Genomic DNA, 24,031 nt, shown 5'->3' on the forward strand with positions numbered 1-24,031 from the left:
TGTCTCTACACACACCACGTCTCTCCTCTGTATGTCTCTACACATACCACGTCTCTCCTCTGTCTTTACAAACACACCATGTCTCTCCTCTGTCTTTCTCTTTCTACACACACACATCACGTCTCTCCTCTGTGTCTACACACATCACGTCTCTCTGTCTCTACACACACCACGTCTCTCCTCTGTATGTCTCTACACACACATCACATCTCTCCTCTGTATGTCTCTACACACACATCACATCTCTCCTCTGTATGTCTACACAAACACCACGTCTCTCCTCTGTATGTCTCTACACACACACCATGTCTCTCCTCTGTATGTCTCTACACACACACCATGTCTCTCCTCTGTATGTCTCTACACACACACAATGTCTCTCCTCTGTATGTCTACACACACACACAATGTCTCTCCTCTGTATGTCTCTACACACACACACAATGTCTCTCCTCTGTATGTCTACACACACACACCACATCTCTCCTCTGTATGTCTCTACACACACACCACGTCTCTCCTCTATGTCTCTACACACACACACACACACACACACACACACCACATCTCTCCTCTGTATGTCTCTACACACACACTACATCTCTCCTCTGTATGTCTCTACACACACACAATGTCTCTCCTCTGTATGTCTACACACACACACACCACATCTCTCCTCTGTATGTCTCTACACACACACAATGTCTCTCCTCTGTCTACACACACACACCATGTCTCTCCTCTGTATGTCTCTACACACACACCACGTCTCTCCTCTGTATGTCTCTACACAAACACCACGTCTCTGCTCTGTCTCTACACAAACCATATCTCTGCTCTGTCTCCCTACAAACACACCATGTCTCTCCTCTGTCTCTCTCTCTACACACACACACACCACGTCTCTCCTCTGTATGTCTCTACACAGACCACGTCTCTGTCTATACGCTTATTTCCCGTGGCTGCCATATTGGTCGCGTCTGACGTAGCCTAATCAGGTGGGAGAATGCAGAAGTGCCTGTTGACTCCAATGTTAAAAGTTCATTATAAAAACACCACTTCAAGAACCAAAATAGTCAAAATAACAGGCTGAATACACTAATGGAATTACAAACTCATCATTACTTAACTCCGATTGTTTTTCCCTGCCATAGTTTTCGCGTTTGTAAATACATGGAAGTGAATGAGCCATAGTGAGCGGTCAGCTGCATTCACTTCCATGTTTCCCAGAGCCTTCGTAGCCAAGGTAACGCACCCCTGGTGAGTAACAGTAGGCCTACACTGACTCCGCTAAATGCTTTGGATAAAAGGGTCTGCTAAATGTCTGTAATGTTATGTACTGTAATGTAGACTAAATGTAATTGCATTGTAGTTACTACTATAACAGCCACGAGTGTAGCCTACAGACGTAACGGAGAATAGCCAGTTTGCGCGCTGCGCGCATGCGTGCTGGAGCAAGTGGTGAAGCTATTTCATTTCTAAAGACGTTTCTAAAGATCATATAACAGAGGCATTGTTATGATTTGGGCCGGGTCCGCCCCGGCTCACCCCCTGCTCCCAGTCTGGACCCGCGTTCCTGCCCTGGACCCCCGATTCGCCCCGGACCCCTGGTTCGCCCCGGACCCCTGGTCCACTCTGCTCGCTCCTGGTCCAGACCCTCGCCCCTGCCCGGGCCCCTGGTTCGCCCTGCTCACCCCCTGATCCTGGCCTGGATTCCTGACCCTGAGCTCCTGTGCCCCCTGGACCTTCCTGGATCCTGAGCACCTCCTCTCCCAGTGACTGCCCCTGCACTACCCCCAGAGACTATTGTACACTTTGTCCACATTGTCACTTGGTTTTGTTCTACCTCCTTGTGTGTTTGGTCTTGTGTTCGTTGTCTTGTCGTCTATGTTGGTTTGTGTCCTCCCAGCCCTAGCTCTAGACACCTGTCCCCTCACTAGTCTCACGTCACTCCAGTCCCTCCTCTCCTGGCCCTTTAGTTCCCCCCTCTAGGTCTGCCCTGTCCTTTTTTCCCTGTCCCAGCCTCGTTCCCCGTTCCCTTCCTTTGTGTCCTTGTTCCTGTGTCCTTGTGTTGGTGTCTTGTTGGAATCCCTCCATGTCCTTGTCTGGGTGATTGTCTGCACCTGTGTCTCGTTATGTCTTGTTGCACACCTGTACATTGTTCCTTGATTGTTCTCCCAGAGTATATATGCCCTCCTGTTTCCTTTGTTCTCTGTCGGTTCATTGTCAATGTTAGTGCGTGTTTCCCCTGCGTTTCCTCCCGGTATTATTTGGAAATTAAAACCCATATTTTGAACCTGAGCTGCTTGCCTGCAGTCTGCTTTTGGGTCCTGCCTCAAACCCTAACAGAATGAACCGACCAATTATGGACCCAGCGGACGATTTAAGACAGGTACCATCGAATGTTTGGCGCTTTGTGGAGGCGGCTGTTAATGCCTTTCGCCTGACTGATGAAAAGATGTTTTATGAGTTGGCTCTCCAGGAGATCTCTAGCAGGCCTTTCTTAGCAGACTCTTTAGCCGGGACTACAAAGCGGTTGACCTCCGCCATCGCCTTGGCATCTGCCAGACTGCAGCCTGATTACAAGCCTGATTACCTCACTGAGATCGACTACTACTTTGACCCCACTGAGTACATTGATCCGGTGTTGGACTGGTCTGAGGGCAAGGAGATGGCAGCGTCTCTCGGACCCCAGGTTCTTCCTGATGCCCCCCGGTGTCCTAAGAGGGCATCCAAGAGGCGGTGGCGTTCCCGTGGCAGCCGTTGCCTCCGCTCCTGCGCCCCGGCGTCTGCGCTCCCCAGTGCCCCGGCGTCTGCGCTCCCCAGTGCCCCGGCGTCTGCGCTCCCCAGTGCCCCGGCGTCTGCGCTCCCCAGTGCCCCGGCGTCTTCGCTCCCCAGTGCCCCGGCGTCTGCGCTCCCCAGTGCCCCGGCGTCTGCGCTCCCCAGTGCCCCGGCGTCTGCGCTCCCCAGTGCCCCGGCGTCTGCGCTCCCCAGTGCCCCGGCGACTGCGCTCCCCAGTGCCCCGGCCTCTGCGCTCCCCAGCGTATCAGACGTTCCCCTGCTGACCAGCGGCCCAGTGACTCCGCTGTAAAACAAGCCTGAAGACTTTTCTTTTTGCCACTGCTTTCTAAGAGGAGCTATGTTTATCAGTATACTGCACTGTAACTTTTATTCCTGTATTCTATTTGTCCTGCTTTTTGTTTAAATGTCTATAATGACTTGCTTTTTGTTTTAATGCTTTTAATTTGTCCTGCCTTTTGTTTTAAATGTCTATTATGTCTTGCTTTTTGTTTTAATGCTTTTAATGTCTCATGTAAAGCACCTTGAATTGCCCTGTGGCTGAAATGTGCTATATAAATAAACTTGCCTTGCCTTGCCTTGTTGTCCAGTGTCCTCGAGCTACGGCAACCCAGCACCCCGGAGCATCTTTTGTTCAGCGCTCTGGCGCCTCCTAGTCTCTGCACCGTGGGCACCTCCAGGTCTCCGTGCCACAGACGCCCCCTGTGTTCCATGCCTCAGCAATCCACGGAGTCCCAGCCGCAGCTGTCACCCATCAGTGACCTGCAGTGTTTCCTGGACACCGAGCTGCAAGCATCTCCAGTTCCTCATGTGCTCCAGTGGCCACCTGTGGTTGCATCCCAGCAGCCCTCCATGACTGTGCTCCAGCAGGCCCCATTGGCTATGCTGTTCCCTGAGCTACAAGAGACTCCTGTTCCTCATGAGCCCCGGCAGCCTTCCATGGCTATGCTCCAGCAGGCCCCCTTGGCTGTGCTGTTCCCTGAGCTACAAGAGACTCCTGTTCCTCGTGAGCCTCAGCAGTCCTCCATGGCTGCGCCCCCACAGGGCCCTGTTCCAGGCCCTGTGGCTGTCCCTGGACCGGCAGCTGACACTGACCCTATAGCCGTCGCCATTGCTGTAGCCATAGCTGTGGCTATTGCGGTAGCAATTCCGGTTCCAGACTCCAACTCCTTACCTGACCCAGTTCCTGTCCCCTTAGTGGTGGCTGTCCCTGACCCCGGCAACCCTGTTAGCTCCAGCCCTGTTAGCTCCAGCCCTGTTAGCTCCAGCCCTGTTAGTAGCTCAGGCCCTGTTAGCCCCTGTTCCTCAAGCCCCAATCCTGTGAGACCTACTAGCCCCAGTCCCGTTGTCCCTGTAGTCATCCCATTCTCTGTAGATGACTCGGCCCCTGACCCCATAGTCATAGTCGTAGCTATAGTTGTAGGGGTAACGGTAGCAGTTGCAGGTCCTGACCCTGTCTGCCCAGCTAGTCTCGGTCCCGTTAGCCCTGTTAGGCCCAGGCTATCTAACCCTGTTCAGTTAGGGGATCCGGACTCTGATCTCCAAGATACCCCTGGCTCAGCTGCCACGCCAGGCCCTGTGGCCACCCCAGCCCCAGGGCTGGTCCTCTGGCGATCTTCCAGCTCTGTTCCCCCAGACACCGCTCTTCTTGCCCTCCTGCTTCATGGCAGACCACCTGAGCGGTTTCGCCGGCCTCGGGGGTTACGTCTACGTCGCCAGCCGCCTTGGTGGGTCCGTCTGTGCCGTGGGCCCCCTGAGCGGTCTCTCCTGCGCCGTCGGCCCCCTGAGCGTTCCTGCCAGTGCCGTCGGCCCCCTGAGCATTCCTGCCTGCGCCGTCGGCCCCCTGAGCGGGCTTTCCTGCGCCGTCGGCCCCCTGAGCGGGCTCTCCTGCGCCGTCGGCCCCCTGAGCGTTCCTGCCTGCGCCGTCGGTCCCCTGAGCGGTCTCTCCTACGCCGTCGGCCCCCTGAGCGGTCTCTCCTGCGCCGTCGGCCCCCTGAGTGGTCTCTCCTGCGCCGTCGGCCCCCTGAGCGGTCTCTCCTGCGCAGTCGGCCCCCTGAGCGGTCTCTCCTGCGCCGTCGGTCCCCTGAGCGGTCCTGCCTGCGCCGTCGGTCCCTTGAGCGATCCTGCCTGCGCCGTCGGCCCCTTGGGCGATCCTGCCTGCGCCGTCGGTCCCCTGAGCGGTCCTGCCGTCGCCTCTGGAGGCCAGCTCTGCTTCCCAAATGCTTCCGCCGTTCGGCCGGGCCTCCTGGTCGTCCTCCGGACCTGCCCTGCCCTGCCGTTTTGCTCTCTGGTTGCCCGCCTGAGTCGCCCTGTTCTGCCTCTGGCCAGTTCTCTGGCCGTCTGCCGGAGGGGTTCTGCTCTGTCCCTGGTCAGCCCTCTGGCCGTCCGCCAGAGGAGTTCTGCACTGTCCCTGGCCAGTTCCCAGGCTGTCCGCCCGAGGCTCCCGGTGCTGTCTGTTTCCCTCCTCCGGGCCCCTCCTCCGGGCCCCCTCCGCCCTCCCTGGTTGGGGTTTTTGGGCTGTCTGGGATTCGGCCTTTGAGGGGGGGGTACTGTTATGATTTGGGCCGGGTCCGCCCCGGCTCACCCCCTGCTCCCAGTCTGGACCCGCGTTCCTGCCCTGGACCCCCGATTCGCCCCGGACCCCTGGTCCACTCTGCTCGCTCCTGGTCCAGACCCTCGCCCCTGCCCGGGCCCCTGGTTCGCCCTGCTCACCCCCTGATCCTGGCCTGGATTCCTGACCCTGAGCTCCTGTGCCCCCTGGACCTTCCTGGATCCTGAGCACCTCCTCTCCCAGTGACTGCCCCTGCACTACCCCCAGAGACTATTGTACACTTTGTCCACATTGTCACTTGGTTTTGTTCTACCTCCTTGTGTGTTTGGTCTTGTGTTCGTTGTCTTGTCGTCTATGTTGGTTTGTGTCCTCCCAGCCCTAGCTCTAGACACCTGTCCCCTCACTAGTCTCACGTCACTCCAGTCCCTCCTCTCCTGGCCCTTTAGTTCCCCCCTCTAGGTCTGCCCTGTCCTTTTTTCCCTGTCCCAGCCTCGTTCCCCGTTCCCTTCCTTTGTGTCCTTGTTCCTGTGTCCTTGTGTTGGTGTCTTGTTGGAATCCCTCCTAGTCCTTGTCTGGGTGATTGTCTGCACCTGTGTCTCGTTATGTCTTGTTGCACACCTGTACATTGTTCCTTGATTGTTCTCCCAGAGTATATATGCCCTCCTGTTTCCTTTGTTCTCTGTCGGTTCATTGTCAATGTTAGTGCGTGTTTCCCCTGCGTTTCCTCCCGGTATTATTTGGAAATTAAAACCCATATTTTGAACCTGAGCTGCTTGCCTGCCGTCTGCTTTTGGGTCCTGCCTCAAACCCTAACAGGCATGTGAACAACCACAACAAGCCACAAATAGCGATTCAGAAAGACAGATGGTTGAAAACAACCGTTTCGCGGCAGAAAATAGATTTTTTAGAAGCTGCATTCTAAGTGCCCCGTCCACCGCCATTACATGGATATACTTGGCTCGCGCTGGACTTTAAATTTCTTCTACAGACCTCCGAAATACACCAAAGTTATCACGGTGAGTCAAACGTCTTATAATATGACGTAAATAAGGTCCAGGTTGTCAAAAACGAGCATTCTCCTTTAACTACTATGTTCACTCTGCTGTCACGGTTGCAGGGTAGTTCATTTCAATTTAAGTAAAAGTGATAGCTACCAACATTTCAGATACAAATTCAGAATTATCCATACACCCACATTAGCTATCATAGGCCTACTTACATCCCCATCCCATACGTCTGTCTCAGAAGTTTGAGAGTTAAACGCTGTGTCAAAGATCTTCACAGCCTCCCTCAACATCACTGACCGTCTCGTAGATTGAATTAAAATGAATATGTTGGGAAAATATAAATATTGTGAAAACAACTACACGAGCTAATCTAGACATGCTGCTGGCGTTATCCGAATGTGCTTGGGCAGGTAGAAGACACTCATAAGATAATAGATTTATTTTGTTACATCGGCAAATGTAGCCTCGATGTCTTTTGTTACATCACAATGGGTGGATTTTCACAGTCTAGGCTGATTAATATAATGGAATACTCAACATAGTTAATGGAATACTCAGCATAGTTCATAGTAGTAGTAGTAGTAATAATAATCATAAGTACAATAAGAAGAAGAAGAAGAAGAAGAAAATAAGAATAATAATTTTCTACATTTGCAGTAAAAATGAAAATCTTGGTGTCAAAATGTACAATAACACTCCAACACAAAACTTTGTTGAAATGCTCTTTAAGCATAGGCCTATTGCTCATCTTCAATAATGTATTTGAACTTTTAGAACAAAACTATTCTGTGAGTTGTTTTGGGCATTTTTGGACCGCACCCCATAATGGCAGAAATGCTAACTTTTTAGCCTTAACGTCATACATCTCCACTCACCACCGTCTCTGCTCACTGATGCTGCGGACAGCGCCAGTGTAGTGAGTGGTAGTGGAGCGACAGCGCCGCCTAGGGACTTCCACAGGAACTATAGCTATAATGTTTCCTACACACGAGCCTTCAACTAAATGAAGCACAGAGACAGGGATTCACAGATAACAATTTTATTATTACAAAATATGAACGACGACTGAACCTATCAAATAAAGTGTGAGGGCAGAGACGCTCCATTCAAATCCAAGAAACGAATACAAAAAGGACACTATCAAGACCCTGAAGCTTGATTTCTAGATATGTTGTATTTTGCACAATTTACAGAAAGCTCAACATATGTTTGCATTACTAGGCAACCTATTTAGACTTGTTTATTCATTCTTACCCTTTGTATATTTTGATATGTTTACTGTACATTTGTATTTAACTACGCCTGTTTTTGTCAGCGCTTGTATTCTTTCTGCTGTACCATTGTAATTTCCCCTCAGGGATCAATACCTACCTACTTACCTACCTACCTACCTACCTACCTACCTACCTACCTACCTACACCTAAATGTCACTCCTAAATGTCGGAGGCTGGAGTATTGAACAATCTAATCTAGGAAAGATACAGCACAGTGCAAGTATGTCAGTAGGCTGCATTTAATCTGAATAGTGTTATGTCAGTAGGCTAATCTGCACAGTGCTGTATGTAACCTCTCATGTTAGTGGATTGAAACCTGGGTAATGAGTAATGAGGTGATCTGGGTTTCTCCTGACATAAGATATCTGTACTTCAAGCCCTCAGCTGATGTCCTGCCTGCATAACAGGGGTTCTATGTGTAACATGTGGGTGAGATGGGGATTGAACCGCTGACCTTCCTCATCCCAAACATCTACCGCTAGACCAAAGAGGAATTCCCTGAGGTCCATGGGCCAACGTGAAGACTGTCCTGCTCTACGGCTCCGATATGTTGAAAACAACCGAGGGCCTCTCAAGAAAGATCCAGGTTCTTTTTAACAAATGCCTGCGTTACATCCTCAAGCTATGGTGGCCCATCAAGACCACAAATGATTAGCTGTGAGGGATCACAAACCAGGACGACATAGCTACCACCGTCAAAAGGAGAAAGTGGAATTAAGATAGGTCACACCCTTAGGAAGGACTCAAATAACATCACGAGACAGGCCCTGGACTGCAATCCACAGGGAAAGAGGAAACAGGATAGGCCAAGAAACCTGCAGACGCTCCACACTCCAAGACCTGAAGAACATTGGAGTGAGCTGGCAGGAAGCACATGCCCAGGCCCAGAAGAGAGGGAGATGGAGAGCTCTGGTGGGCGTCCTATGCCCCTGAACGGGGTCAAGAGGACTAAGTCACTAAAACAATGTACTTTCTACATCTGCAGAGAGTAGAGCTTGATGTGTTTAGTAGAGCTAGATATGTCTGTATTTCAACATTCATTACAGTATATGACTTTAGACCATACAGGAGCATGGACTTGTTTGCCCACTAGATGGAGACGTTATTGTACTCTTATTCACTCTACCATGGTGTGTAGGGAGCTTACTTTGGTCAATCATTGATACAAATAATGTGACATTAGTAGCACAAGATATGTCTGTATTTCAACATTCATTATAGGACTTTTGACCATACAGGTGCATGGATTTGTTTAACAACTAGTGAATGTTGCGTCCAAGGGTCATGCCTCTCGATTCCAGATTGCCGGCATGCTATATAAAATCACACATTATGCTGTCTTTCTTTGGTTCATTATAAACAAACAAAGACAGAAAATTGAGGGGTCTTCTACAGGGCAATAAAGTGGGATCTCTGTATAAAAACGCCTAATGAGAAGCAGGGGGCTTGATACCACAAGGGAACATGCATAATGGGTGGGGGACAACATGTTTACATGTGTACAGTACTTGTTGTTGTTGGCAACCCCGCCCCAATAGCGGACCTAGGACTACAACTGGCTAAATTGGCTCTGATTGAGAGACCTGTGCCACTGATTGTTTGATTGGTTTCCATCTGCCTCGTTAGTATGTGTACAGTATTTCTAGCCTACATGTACAGCAGCTCCCATCTTGTTCTTTGTCTGTTCCATTTGCTGTAGCTGTGGAGGTGTGAGGTGGAGAAACTGGAGTATGGAAAATAAGGTATATCAGTAAGAACGTCATTTATTTCCCGGCATGGATGACAATTCAACTAACATGTCTCTCTCTTTATTTCTAGCAACGAGAGGACATATGAGTTACATTTCAATAAAAAGTTGTTACTCCACAAAATGCCTCCTGTTCAATGTTCATGCAAAAGATTGCTGTGTGATGGCCTCTCACAGCCCTGCCAGTAGGGTAATCCAAAGTGATGGGTTCCACGACATCAGGGGGTTGCATGGTGACTGGTGGGGCTCTCTCCTTCCTAATGCCAGCTATGTTGTGGAGTACAACACATGCCGACACAATTTGTCAGGCTCTCTCTGGGGCCACCCTGAGCCCGCGCAGGCAGCTGAAGCGGGCTTTCAGAACCCCAAAAGCCATCTCTATCCTGACCCTCGTCTTGGTAAGGGCCACATTGAATGTGTTTTGTGGCTCTGGGTTAGGATAGGGTGTCATCAAGGATAGGGTGTCATCAAGAAGGGCATGAACGCATACCCCCTGTCCCCAAGCAGCACTCCATTGAAAAGCCCTGAAGGTGAAGAGGAATATTGCCATGGTCAGTATCGCACATGCATTGTGGGAAACAACATGAGAAACACTATGTAGGCTACAGTTGCCATACCTTGCTCAAACTTGTGGCACAGTGTAGACTCCCTAAAGATCCGGGAGTCATGCACTGACCCAGGCCACTTCGCATCAAGGCTGGTGATCATGCCATTGTGGTCACGTCATCTGCAAAAGTATTTGTGGTTCACACCATAAGACCATAGAATTAAAAGTGTATGTAGCATGTGCATTTGACTGAATTACTGCTACATGTCTGCTGACTATTTATTATTGAATGAACACAGGGACTGCACTAGACTGTTGATGGTGTGGGGGGTGGGGGGGGGGGTATGATGGTTTCTTTTTTGATATGATGTGATGATGTATAGTTTTTCTGTGCTGCTCCTGTTGACACTAATTTGGTTGTACATGTGCTTTTCTCATAATGACATTGAATTGAATTTGGAAGGTGGGGGTGATATTTATTGATGTGAATATTTCCATATGTGCCATGAAGGAATTAACTTTCATCAGCTCCTACAACAATCATATCAAGGAATGAGTAGGCCAAATACTGAAGTGTCTTTACCTGCACATTGATGCTATGAAATGACTTGCGCTTCACATAATCCCCCTCATTTTCTCCAAGGGTGGCGGAGATTGGGATATGTGTGCAGTCTATAGCACTGATCACTCTGGGGAAACCTATGCAAAGAGTGGGCAGCATTGGCTACAACAGTAAACGTCATATCCCAGCAAACACGCGACGTCAGAGAGACGTTCAGTTCATGTCTTATTAACGTCTGTCGGTCCAGAACCCCATTTGTACGTCTGCTGGACGTGCAAAATGGGTTCAGAATTTGAACGTCTGGCTTGGACTCTTCTGAGACGTCTGTGGACGTGCAGAACGGGTTCAATATCTGAACGTCTGGCTAGGACCCCTCTTAGACGTCTATGGACGTGCAGAATAGGTTCAATATCTGTACGTCTGTCTTTGGACCCTTTACCACGTCTATGGGCGTGCAAAATGGGTTCAGAATTTGAACGTCTGGCTTGGACTCTTCTGAGACGTCTGTGGACGTGCAGAACGGGTTCAATATCTGAACGTCTGGCTAGGACCCCTCTTAGACGTCTATGGACGTGCAGAATAGGTTCAATATCTGTACGTCTGTCTTTGGACCCTTTACCACGTCTATGGGCGTGCAAAATGGGTTCAGAATTTGAACGTCTGGCTTGGACTCTTCTGAGACGTCTGTGGACGTGCAGAACGGGTTCAATATCTGAACGTCTGGCTAGGACCCCTCTTAGACGTCTATGGACGTGCAGAATAGGTTCAATATCTGTACGTCTGTATTTGGACCCTTTACCACGTCTATGGGCGTGCAAAATGGGTTCAGAATTTGAACGTCTGGCTTGGACTCTTCTGAGACGTCTGTGGACGTGCAGAACGGGTTCAATATCTGAACGTCTGGCTAGGACCCCTCTTAGACGTCTATGGACGTGCAGAATAGGTTCAATATCTGTACGTCTGTATTTGGACCCTTTACCACGTCTATGGGCGTGCAAAATGGGTTCAGAATTTGAACGTCTGGCTTGGACTCTTCTGAGACGTCTGTGGACGTGCAGAACGGGTTCAATATCTGAACGTCTGGCTAGGACCCCTCTTAGACGTCTATGGACGTGCAGAATAGGTTCAATATCTGTACGTCTGTCTTTGGACCCTTTACCACGTCTATGGGCGTGCAAAATGGGTTCAGAATTTGAACGTCTGGCTTGGACTCTTCTGAGACGTCTGTGGACGTGCAGAACGGGTTCAATATCTGAACGTCTGGCTAGGACCCCTCTTAGACGTCTATGGACGTGCAGAATAGGTTCAATATCTGTACGTCTGTCTTTGGACCCTTTACCACGTCTATGGGCGTGCAAAATGGGTTCAGAATTTGAACGTCTGGCTTGGACTCTTCTGAGACGTCTGTGGACGTGCAGAACGGGTTCAATATCTGAACGTCTGGCTATGGACCCCCTTCCACGTCTATGAACGTGCAAAACGGGTTCAGTATTTTAACATTTGGCTAGGACTCCTCTTAGACGTCTGTAGACGTACAAGACTGGTTCAATATCTGCACGTCTGGTTATGGACCCTCTTCCACGTCTATGGATGTGCAAAATGGGTGCAGTATTTGAACGTCTGACTAGGACCCCTTTTGGACGTCAGGTATACATTCAAGATGAGTTCAATATCTGAACGTCTGGCTAGGACCCGTCTTGGACGTCTGTGGACGTGCAGAACAGGTTCAATATCTGAACGTCTGGATATGGACCCTCTTCCACGTCTATGGACGTGCAAAACGGGTTCAGTATTTGAACGTCTGGCTAGGACTTCTCTTAGACATCTGTAGACGTGCAAGACTGGTTCAATATCTGAACATCTGGCTAGGACTCCACAGGCTAAACACTGAAGAAGGCAGAGCCGAAATGCATCTGTCAGGTCTGTCCACCATTATGAATTAAAAGAGCATAAACATAGTTTTGAGTGCGGACCCTTCTTTATTGTTGATCAAAGTTTTTGTATAATGGTCCTGCACCGGTTCTGAGCGCCTGCACCGATTATTATTGATAGGACTCCTCTTGTTCAATATCTGAATGTCCGGCTATGGACCCTCTTGGAGGTCTATGGACCTGCAAGACGAGTTAAATATCTGAACGTCTGACTCGACCCCTGTTGGACATCAGGTGGACATGCAAGATGGGTTCAATATTTGAACGTATAGCTAAGGACCCTCTTGGACGTCCTTGGATGTGCAAGACTTGTTCAATATCTGAATGTCTAGCTATGGACCCTCTTGGAGGTCTATGGACCTGCAAAACAGGTTCAATATCTGAACGTCTGACTAGAACCCCTCTAGGATGTCTATGGTCTAGAGGTTCATTATCTAAAAGTCTGATCATCAATTCAGTAGAATTACACGCACAGAGCATTCACTTATTGAACACTGTTAGTATTCAGGTTTGCGGGTGGTATGAGTTTAGCACACGTTTTTACACACGCAAACCTGTTAGCTGTCTTCATCATAAGGTCATAAAATTGTCTATAAAAATATTGCACAAACTTGATGAAACATGATACACAATCAATAAAAACACTAAAGGTTTACATTTTTGGAATTATGTTGGTTATGTTGTCCCATCTGGGACAGGGTGATTATGACAGTTTGGGACCCTCAGTGCCCTCACCCAAGCCTTCAAGCTGGTGCCTACCATCCGTGAGTGTCCTACCAAGCAAGCAAGCTTCCACCTCACAAGGCACACTTTGAATATGTGGCAAGCAAGTGTGACAGCTAGGTTCATTGCGTCACTCGTCGGTTTTGCTTCACTTGCCCACGGGTTCAATCTCGGGTCCTCTGACTGGCCAACACACATGACAAACTCTCATAATCGCTGCTTTAGCCATACACCACTAAAAAGCTAGCATTTTGAGGGTGTGGGTGGGCTGTGAGTTTAACCAAACCAACTTGGTTACCAAACCAACTAACCCCCCCAGCTGGTCGAGCTGATCTCAGGGTAGCTGGATCACGGCACCACTGTCACAGGTTTCACAAAGTCACTCGTCAGTATCGCTTCAACCCTCGACTTGCCCATGCTGGGTTCTATCTCTGGTTCTCTGACATTGTTTTAGACAGCATAAAAACTGCTTTAGCCAGAGTTATTGTCTGCAGCAATATGAGGAAACAAGCACAAATTGCCTATTGAATGCACGCAGGTGAGATGCCCCCCCCCCCCCCCCCCTCAGCCCTGAGCTGACCTTCCACCCCCCGGTCCTGAGCTGACCCCCCAACCCTGGTCCTGAGCTGCACCCCCCTCATTCTGAGCTCACCCCCCCCCCCCTGTCCTGAGCTCATCCTGGGATGCCCCCCTCGGTCCTGAGCTGCCCCCCCCGGTCCTGTGTATCAGTTTAAATCTGTTTAATTAATGTACTGAATAGGAATTAAATCAAAGTTTGTAATTTGAATATGCTTAGTCTGCTGCCCAATTAGGCTATAAAGGTTTTGGATTAGTTTACCCAAAAACGTATGCTATGCCTCCATATCCTCAAATGGACAGGTAACATTGTCAGACTTATAGAAATGTATCGTGTTGGGGTAATGTTTTAAATTTATGGCAAGAAGGCAAAGAGATCCCCAAACTGTCACCCTTCACCACTCAGTGTGTGCCTGTCCCTTTAAGAAAGCAGCGGCGCCATTTTTGAGCACTCGTACTTAAAATGTCTAGTCTGTTCCTGCAAGTCGTACATATTGCTTCAGTGCTATTATCATTTATATGATTAAATTTAACAAATACAATATTTTATGATAAATATAATTTTATTATATATACTACTGGCCAATCGCACCTTGATCATGCACTCATTGTCCAATCAAAAGCAGAGAAGCTGTACGAGCACACCTTCCTGTCATGCTTGTCTTTTCCGGTGGTGAAAACAGGTGAACAAGACGGCGAGTGTTTTTAGGTCATCGAATTACGTTTGGTGGCGAGGAAGATTGTCTGCAGCCTTCTAGCGATTGTGGACGTTTGTTGGTAAGGAACGATTCTTTCAGTCTCTTCGAATTTTCTTTAACGCGGGGCATGATTTATTTTTAGAGGTACCAGCATGTAACAGCTGGCTACTAGCCATAGATGCTTCTGGCTAACGTTAGCTAGCTAGCATAATGGCGCATGGAAGCTGCGTTCCTGTTCCGATGCCTATGGCCTATGCTGCGTATCCCCCAACTGTTATCTGAGGACCCTCTTTTGTATGCGCAAAATCCAGCGTAGTGCGTTATCTACAGGTTTGGCAAACAAAGCTAGTTAACGTCCATCTTTGTTCCAAGCTGTAGTTTGTCTACTGTAACACGGTTACCTCGTGGGTGACGTCTTTCTCCGTCTCTCCCACCTAATGCTGCGTTCGATTTTAACTGGGAGGTCGCAGATTCCCAGTTCAGCGCCAACGTTAGCTGGCTTATGCTAATGTTAGCTAGGAAACGCTAGCTCATGCTAACGTTAGCTAGATAGGAAACGCAAGCGTTTGCTAACGTTAGCTACGGTTAGCTACAGTCGTTACTGGTCACACACTGTGATAAGCGTCATTGAAATGTTTCACTCAGTAATATAATTTCAATATGTCTCATTGGCACAGTTTTAGCAGTGCTTACACACACTTTTCTAACATCTACTAATGTGTGCATCTTTCCTTCTACAGATGTGTTGTTGACGTGTCTAAGCATTGACTGTCCAATACGACATCCAACGAGGTGAGTTGCTCATTAGGACCTTAAAATTAAACTTTGGCTTGGAGTGTGAATGTAAAACTAATGCAGGTGGGTTTAATCATTTAGGCTTCACCCTTGTCAGGAGGTTAAGCTCTGGTCCTGGGCATGTTAGAGAGGTTCTCTCTAGCACCCTGTCACACACTGTGATATGTGCCATGTCCAACAGCCACTTAATTCCTTAAATGGGAAAAAGTAAGACAATAATAAAATTCCCTACCTACCAGGACCACAAGGGAAATTAGCCTTCGGGGTTTCAAATTTAAGGTACTTGTACCTGTACGTGTATTTGTATTTTGATGATTATTTAAAGTTATAAAATCAGATGACAATAAAAAAAAAATCCAGATTTTGGGCCGGCCACCTCAGTCAAATTTCATGCAGCCTTGCGCTTCAACCCCCCAAAAACATAATTGCAACGTCTTGACTCCATGTGTTTTCATCATTTGTAACTGCAATTGCAGTATTGCCCATGTGGTGGTGCTGTATCGTAATCTACACTGCAACTGCCCAGGAAAAGACAGGACAAAAGCTCTGGAATGTTGAAGTGTTTGACGCTCAAACGACAACAGTCTATCGCCAAGCAGTGACATCAGAAGCACACAGATTTGGCTGATAAAATGTTGAAATGGCAGTCTCACTAGATCAGTCAGACCTGCAAGTCAGTCATTTTGACAGATTAACAGAGGGTGGCGAAGCAGCACAGGTTTTCAGAAGCATTGCAGGTTAGCAGCGATCCTAGCGCAATGGAACCATGAAAGTATATGAGTAGAGTTTGATGGCGAACTTCTGCAACGCTCTTTTCGCTAACATCCGCCATCTCCTTGCAAATCTTTGAAAAAATTGCATTACATTTATTGTTGTATTAACCAAATTTTACTAGGGATGGGTCGAAACTCAATTCTTTTTTGTTATCTACGGAATCACTTCTGGGTATCAAAGCATAAAAAAATGCCAATTTTCAATACTTAAAATACTTTTATCCAATCTCTACCTGTTAAAAATGCTGAGGTGGGAAAACAAATGTTCATCCATGCGTCACTTCAACCCAGCCCTAAATGTTACATCACAATCTTTGACTAGTGCATGATTTTCAACGACATCCTATTCATTCAAATGATTCTATTATACCATATGTATTACAGATGGCTTACTTAAGAGAATGGCGCAGACGGAGAAAAGAATTGGATCAGTTCCTGCGTTCAGACAGTGACGATGACCATGAAAGTCAGACTTCAATCTCTGACCGATCAACCAGTGTGTCACATGACGAGCAGGCTGGCAGTGTGACCAGTTTCATTTCGGCAACTGACAGTTTGACCGAAGAAGAATTGGACTTTGAAACCGACGTGGAGTATGCATCTTCTGAATCGGAAAAGGAAGTTTTAAATGAAGCTGAGTTGGATTTGCCTGATTTTGAAGAGAACTTAAGACAATGGTCTACAAATAACAAAATCACACTAAGATCCTTGAATGAATTATTGGCAATATTAAGAGAGCAAGGACACCGGCTACCAAAGGATGCAAGGACACTCCTTGCTACACCACGAGCTGTAGGATCTGAGCTGAAATGTGGTGGGCAATACATTTATTATGGATTAGAAACGGGAATTTGCCATTTACTAAGTCAGGCAACGTCTTTCAGACATGATCAGGATTCTATAAACCTCAGCATCAATATTGATGGAGTCCCACTCTTCAAAAGCAGCAAAGTCCAGTTCTGGCCAATACTGGCTAAGTTTCATAACTTTGAACCATTCGTGGTAGCTCTCTTCTGTGGAGACAAGAAACCAGATCCACTTGATGAATATCTTGATGACCTTTTGATTGAGTACAAACGTCTTACAGACAATGGGCTGATTTTTGATGAGAAGACCTACACTGTCCATATTAAAGCATTGATCTGTGACGCACCAGCTAGATCTTATCTGAAGTGCATAAAAAATCATAATTCCTATCACAGTTGCGAGAGGTGCATCACCAAAGGTGCTTACAACACAAGAAGAGTGGTGTTCAATGAACAGGGATGCACCTTGCGAACCGATGACGCTTTCAGTACAGTACAATACAAGGACCATCAAACTGGTACCAGCCCTTTCATTGCAGCAGGTGTTTCTTGTGTTCGCTCTTTTGTCTTGGACTACATGCATATGGTCAACTTGGGAGTAGTTCGACGCATGCTGATATTTCTGACTCGGGGCCCACCAGTTTGCCGCTTATCTGTAAGGCAAAGGGGAGACATTTCTCGACAGCTAAATGCACTGAGAGGAAAAATGCCTAGTGAATTTGCTCGCCAACCTCGCGGTCTAGAAGAGTTGGACAGGTGGAAGGCCACAGAATTCCGTCAGTTTTTGTTGTATACTGGACCAGTCGTGCTGAAGAATGTGTTGTCTTCTGAAACATATTACCACTTCCTGTCCTTCACTGTAGCCATATCAATAATGTTGGAGTCAGATGACAGGACTCGGAATGCATACCTCCCATATGCCCAAGAACTCATGGCACACTTTGTCACCCGCTGTGCTGACCTGTATGGAAAATATTTTGCAGTGTACAATGTACATGGACTGACTCACCTTCATGAAGATGTCCGCCACTTCAATTGCTCACTGAATGATATTTCAGCTTTTCCTTTTGAAAATCATCTCCAACAAATCAAAAAACATGTGCGGAGTGGAAGAAATCCCCTAGCACAGGCGACCAGGCGAATTTCAGAGATCGAATATGCACATGCAAACAAAAGCAAAACACAGCCTGAAACACTGCCTCGACTGCCTCGAATGTATGTTTCGACAAAAGAAAAGGACAGTTGTTTTCTGTTGCAAGATGAAAGATTTGCATTTGTCAGGGAAAGAAGAGATGGCACTGTAGTGTGTGATGTCCTGCATAAGCGTCATACATCAGCATTGTTTGATAAGCCATGCAGCTCCAAACTTCTCAATATAGTATTCACAAGAAATGGGCATGGCAGGATGAAAAGAGAACTGCTTCTTGAAACCGATCTGTTCCGCAAGGTGGCCTACCTCCCCTGTGAAAAAGGGGGTTTTGTCCTTATACCCCTCCTCCATGATATGGAACACAGCATTTGAAGGTTGGCTATTATCTGTCATGTAGAAGTGCCACTGCTACCAGTTTAACATAACTTTCACGAAACATTTGGTTTATAAATGGGTATATAATAGCAAAATGCATTTTTGTACCAGATCAGTCAAAAAAGTGACACACTGCCCATTAAAGCAGTGTGTGTGCGCGCTAGTGTTGCACCGATACCATTTTTATCAGACCGAGTATGAGTACTCAGTTTTCAGTAGCCTATTGATAACAGTACTTTTAAAAGAAAGTTGTATGACTGTAAATCCAATTGGGGTGGAATTTTTCTGTTTGTAGCAATTTCATAGTTAAGTAGTGTCCAAACATGCTAACACTTTGAATGTGCTGTTACTTTCCAGATGTATGCCAGGGCTGTGTGGGTGGAGAATGGGAAGGAAGTGGAAGGATGTGCCCCAGATAATTGGATAAATGTTCCTGAGAAAACCATTAGATGGCCGAAAACAAAGCAAAAGGCAGCCTTCTATAATCGACACCCCCCCCAGGATCACTGGAAGACGTTCCAATTAATTAAACGCAAAATGACCTCTGGTAAATTTGTATAATCTATTAAGGTTTATTACTCCTTGTCCAAAATAAATATTGTAAGGCTGCCAGATGAAACATGATAAAGTATATAAAATGATAAAAGTGATAGGAGTACAAGGCATTTTACTGTAATTGTATTGTCTATGACTTAACCTTGCAGTTGACATGCAAGAATGTGAAGATTATAATGAAACGAGCCATGTTGAGGAGCAGCTGGATGAGGAGGACAATGTTAGGAGGAAAAAGAAAAGCCACAAGCTGGATGACTACATTCTTGGTATACTTTTGAGAAATGCTATATTCAGTGAATAGATCAGTCAATTAACAATGTATACAGGGCCTCAAGTTTCAGGTCACTTTTAAAAAAACGCAATGCATGTTATAAAATGTCAATTTGTACAATTACAGAATCTGACGAGGAGAGCGAGGAAGAGAGCATGACTGGCAAGTTTCCAAAGCTGACATTTCTCAAGTAGTTATAGAGTTCCAAGTTTAGTGCTCTATTTTAACAAACCCTTACATTTTATTTACTGCATCTAATGATAGGTGCCAAGGGAACCCTCTTTCCAACTCCTCCACAAAAGTTGAGGCCCACCCAGATGGGTTCTGAGTCTAGGTCCACAGGTCAGTGAGTTATCACATGAAACCAGTCACCATCCCAAGTGATTTAATCAACCACATTGAGTATGAATCCAACATATTTCTTTTGTATGTCTCTTGTATTTCCATTAACCTGCATTTAGCTGTAAATTAACTTGCATGTTTTGTTTTTCAGACTCTGGAAACAGAGCAAGTCAGCTGAGAGGTGCTGGCTCCAGTCACCAGTCCAGCCACAGTGATGGGTCCCAGCATGCTGACCGGTCCCGCCACAGCGGCCGCTCCCGCCACAGCGACCGTTCCCGCCACAGTGACCGCTCCCGCCACAGTGACCGCTCCCGCCACAGTGACCGCTCCTGCTCCCGCCACAGTGACCGCTCCCACCACAGCGACCGCTCCCGCCACAGTGACCGCTCCCACCACAGCGACCACGACCGTTCCCGCTCCCGCCACAGTGACCGCTCCCGCCACAGCGACCGCTCCCACCACAGCGACCGTTCCCGCCAAAGCAACCAGATTGGACAAGCAGTCCACACTGGCGAGCGGTCAAAGCACAGCAACAGATCCAAGGACTGTAAGTGTTGGGGCTTTCAACTGAGCTCAGAAATTATATTCAAATGTCAAGTGATTTTTGTGTAATATTGTATTTTGCATAGAAAATGACGCATGCGTGTAATGGCAGAACTGATATCATTAGCTCAGTACCAGGAAAGTACACACATGAAAAAACAGTCTATTTAATTGTATATACAAAAGCCTACTTTCATGTCATGGAATGTAGGCCACAGTACAATTGTTCCGATATTCATAGCTTCTCATGTGTTATACAACTATGGGCGTTAAAAGGTTGGGACAAGACGCTTGCTCATGTGTGCCAAATTCTAAGTTGGTTGTGATTTATAGAGGGAAATTGCATACAGGTGTGTGCGTATGACTAGTTTTATCGATCTGCTGCGAGTTTGTTGCATGCATGTTTCGCCGTTTTTGCGCATGTACACTTCTAGTGAGTCCTGCGCAGTTTTATATACGAGGCCCCTGAAGTTGGTCTGACTGAGGAGTTGTGCCCCACAGCCATAACATGGCAGTGTAAACCCTTACCAATACAGTTGGGCTCGTCCGAGGACGACTTTTATAGATGTGCTAATGTTACACCTATGGATTTGATGACATGGGTTTAACCTTCTCCATCTACTTTACTACTCAGTTGCATATCTTGGTTTTACAGTGAGTAGCACTGTAGTTGAGGTCAAGCTGTAAAAGTCTAAGTTGTTTGATAGCCGCGTGCACTTAAACATTGAGCAGTAGCCTAATGACCGACTAGATATTTACTATCGATTGCACATCTTTTCACAGTCAACATACAGCCCTATAGTATTAATCAGAACACTTAAGCAATTCACAGTGCCATGCTTACCTTGTGTAGCGGCAGTGAGGTTGCCTATTTTGAACAACTGGTTTACATTCGGTCAGCATCATGGTTGACCGCTCAATTTGTCTATCTTTGTCATCATGGCCAAAATGGATGGATCTCTGCACTGATTGAGCTTGACTGACTGCGGAGCACAGCAGAGGCAAGAACTGCACTGGGGCTGTGCGAGTTCATCTAAACTTATTAAATCATGAGCACAAAACAAAAAATATTGACCATTATGAAAAAATGATGTTATCTTAACGTGACCACATTTTGCCAGAAGTGAGTATGTTCCATAGACTGTTAAAACTGAATAGATTCTCTTTTACTTTGGATTTGTTCAATTGTGATTTTGTGAAAAAGTGACAGCCCCTACTATGCCGGTATCACATTGCTCACCACATTTGCTGTTTATAGTAACAGACTGCAAAATGTATGTTCTATATAAGATCTACTTTCTATTTCTCTACACTGTTCAAGCATTCAACAAACTTATATTTGGCATTTTCTTTCAGATTCTGAAAGTGATGCATCCACGCGTGCAGAGTCTCCAAAAGACTCACGATTTCCAATGCCTACAGCAAGTAAGTGCAAGTGCCAGTATTAAACCGCACCCGAAAATGATTGAACAGGGAAATATAGCACAGCCAGGGTTAAGTTTGTACAATGGTTAACAATAGCATAATTTTCCCACTGGCACCTTTAAACCATCGTGGTGACTTAACTCGGGAGTAGGAAGGTCTGATCGACACGACCACATACCCCGAGCACGAGTTAAAGAAAACTTGCAATGCATGTTGGTTTTTGAGTCCCTCAATTTTCTTGACTTTGCGATCATTATTTTGTTTACATGGAGCGAGTCCAGAGGCCTGTACTACGAAACAGGATTATGGGGTTAGCGTGATAACCTCTGGTTTAAGACAGGATTTTCAGTGTCACAAAGGTGGTTCGCCTCTAATCAGGATATCACCATGGTAACCCATGCTGCACACCAAACCTGGTTTCGTTTGAGATCACGAATCAACTCGTATAAAGCACTGCCCACTGACCAATCATTGACGCTCCGAAAAATGGCATGCCCCTTCCTAGACAATCATGTATTCCGTCTTATATTGGCCAGCTGTTAGATCTGTACATTGCTAATCCAGCACGTCGCAGGCGTGCGCTCACTGTCCCGCAGACGATATAGGATAGTTTACTATATGCTAATGCAGAGAACACTCATTTTTATTCCATTTTCAAATCTTTATTGTTTATGTATTAGACTAGCCTCCCGTTCCTAGGAACAAAGAGAAGTAGCCTACATTTTAGTTGAATTGTTAGCACCCATGCCTCGCTATAATTGACGTTGTACTGAAATACTTTTTCGTATGCTAGGCTACTTCTCCACCTCAAGCTTCACTTTTCCATCTTAATCTTTAGTTCAGAACTCCTTGAATAGAAAAATCACATTGTCTGCTTCAACCTGAAACTAAAAATAAATTATAGCCTACACTTGCTTTATGCGTCCCTTGCCAGGCTCACAGGGTTGGAGCTGAAATAATAAGATATAGGAATAGGTTACAATTGCTTTACAAGCCATAAGAATAGGCTATACATATGAAGCCCAAATATAGTGATCTACCCTACTCGTGTTCATGGGGGTAGTGATAAAACAGCCTTCAGTCTGCAATATTTTGCCAGTTTTCATTCTTGCCTTTGGCAGCAATGACTGTGTTGTGCCTGGATTATATAGTTCATATTTCTATAATAGTGCTGCTCTTTTAAAATGCGGTGGACAGAGTTATATTGGTTATTATGCGTGCTTGCTGTCAGTGCTGTTTGCCTTGTCGATGGCCGTGTCCAAATACCCATACTAAGGTTGCGATTGGTCATTTTGTGCAAATACCTCCCTTCTTACCGTGAACGCACTCATATCTAGATTGGACCAGCTGGGTCGATTTACCGACATCATAACCACCTTCATGATACCACTTATTCCCGAGTGTGCTTGTTAGGGTTAGTGTAGCCGGATGACTGAAGATAATCCCAGATTTCTCAAACTTGCTTCGTAGTACAGGCCCCTGGCAATTGAATCCTCATCACCTATATTTATGTATTGGACTTTATTTGTATTTCACTTAAAGGAACTATATTCACCAATGCTCTATGAATGGGATATCCTTCTTCCCGGTGGCAGTATATCGAATTAATGAAGTACCGTCAATGGGGTGTGACGCATCTCTTTAGACTTTGCAGATTTGTGCAGGGGGTAACACCGCAGGCCTAATAGTTGTTGTCTGAGCCGTCTACCCCACTGCTTCTGCACTGCGTGTTTCTAAGTCTAATTAGCTACAGCTGCGCTAACCAGCTCTTTTGTGAGCGCACGGTTGTGTATCGCGCCGCTTGCCTTCGTGCCAGCGCTGGAGAAAGCTCTGGCTGCACTCATTATCATTCAAGGAGAGAAGCTGTATTTCTTTAAACCATTCACAATCGTCTTGGGCTAAGCTAAGCCCCAACAGCAAATGTTGTAAAACATATTCTTTGTATCTTTACAGTTATCCCCTGAAAAGAACCAAGCTGGTCTGCCTTATTGCACAATCCAAATCTTTGTTAAATAAAAAAAAAAAAATATCAGTGTGTAGGTTGCGAGCTCCAAGGTTGTTTTTATTGCACATTTTTTCATAGTGCCCAAATATCTCCAAAGCTGTCGCTGCTAATCGCTCGTTGACAAAATCTCTGAATAGCTGTAGTTTGGATATTTTTACGGTGTTAAAATGGTGCAGTGAACAGCATGAGATTTCATGTGATATCAGTCTGTTCTAGATTTCTTGCGATCTCTGTTATGGTAGGGTATTTATTACGGGCCGTGCTGTGTCCACTCAAGTGTAAAATCAGCAATTGTGCGAGGGAACATGAATGCAAGCACAAGTTTATTTTTTCCCCTCAGAGTTCCAGAAGAAAATGTTGGAGAAATTAGTACAAATCCAAGCCGGGATAACGAGGCTTGAGAGAAGAGAGCGTGACCCTATCCCTCCATCTTCCCAGTTTGAGCAGCTGGGGACCATAGAGGACTTTGAGAGGGAGGAGGAAGCGCTTAAGGATGAGCGGACCTACGAAGCTCTGGTATGATTTGCAAGACACACTCTCGCAATTGTATGCTACCTTTTAATTATCAATATTAT

This window comes from Borostomias antarcticus (assembly GCF_949987555.1).
Source record: "Borostomias antarcticus genome assembly, chromosome: 1".
NCBI lineage: Eukaryota > Metazoa > Chordata > Actinopteri > Stomiiformes > Stomiidae > Borostomias > Borostomias antarcticus.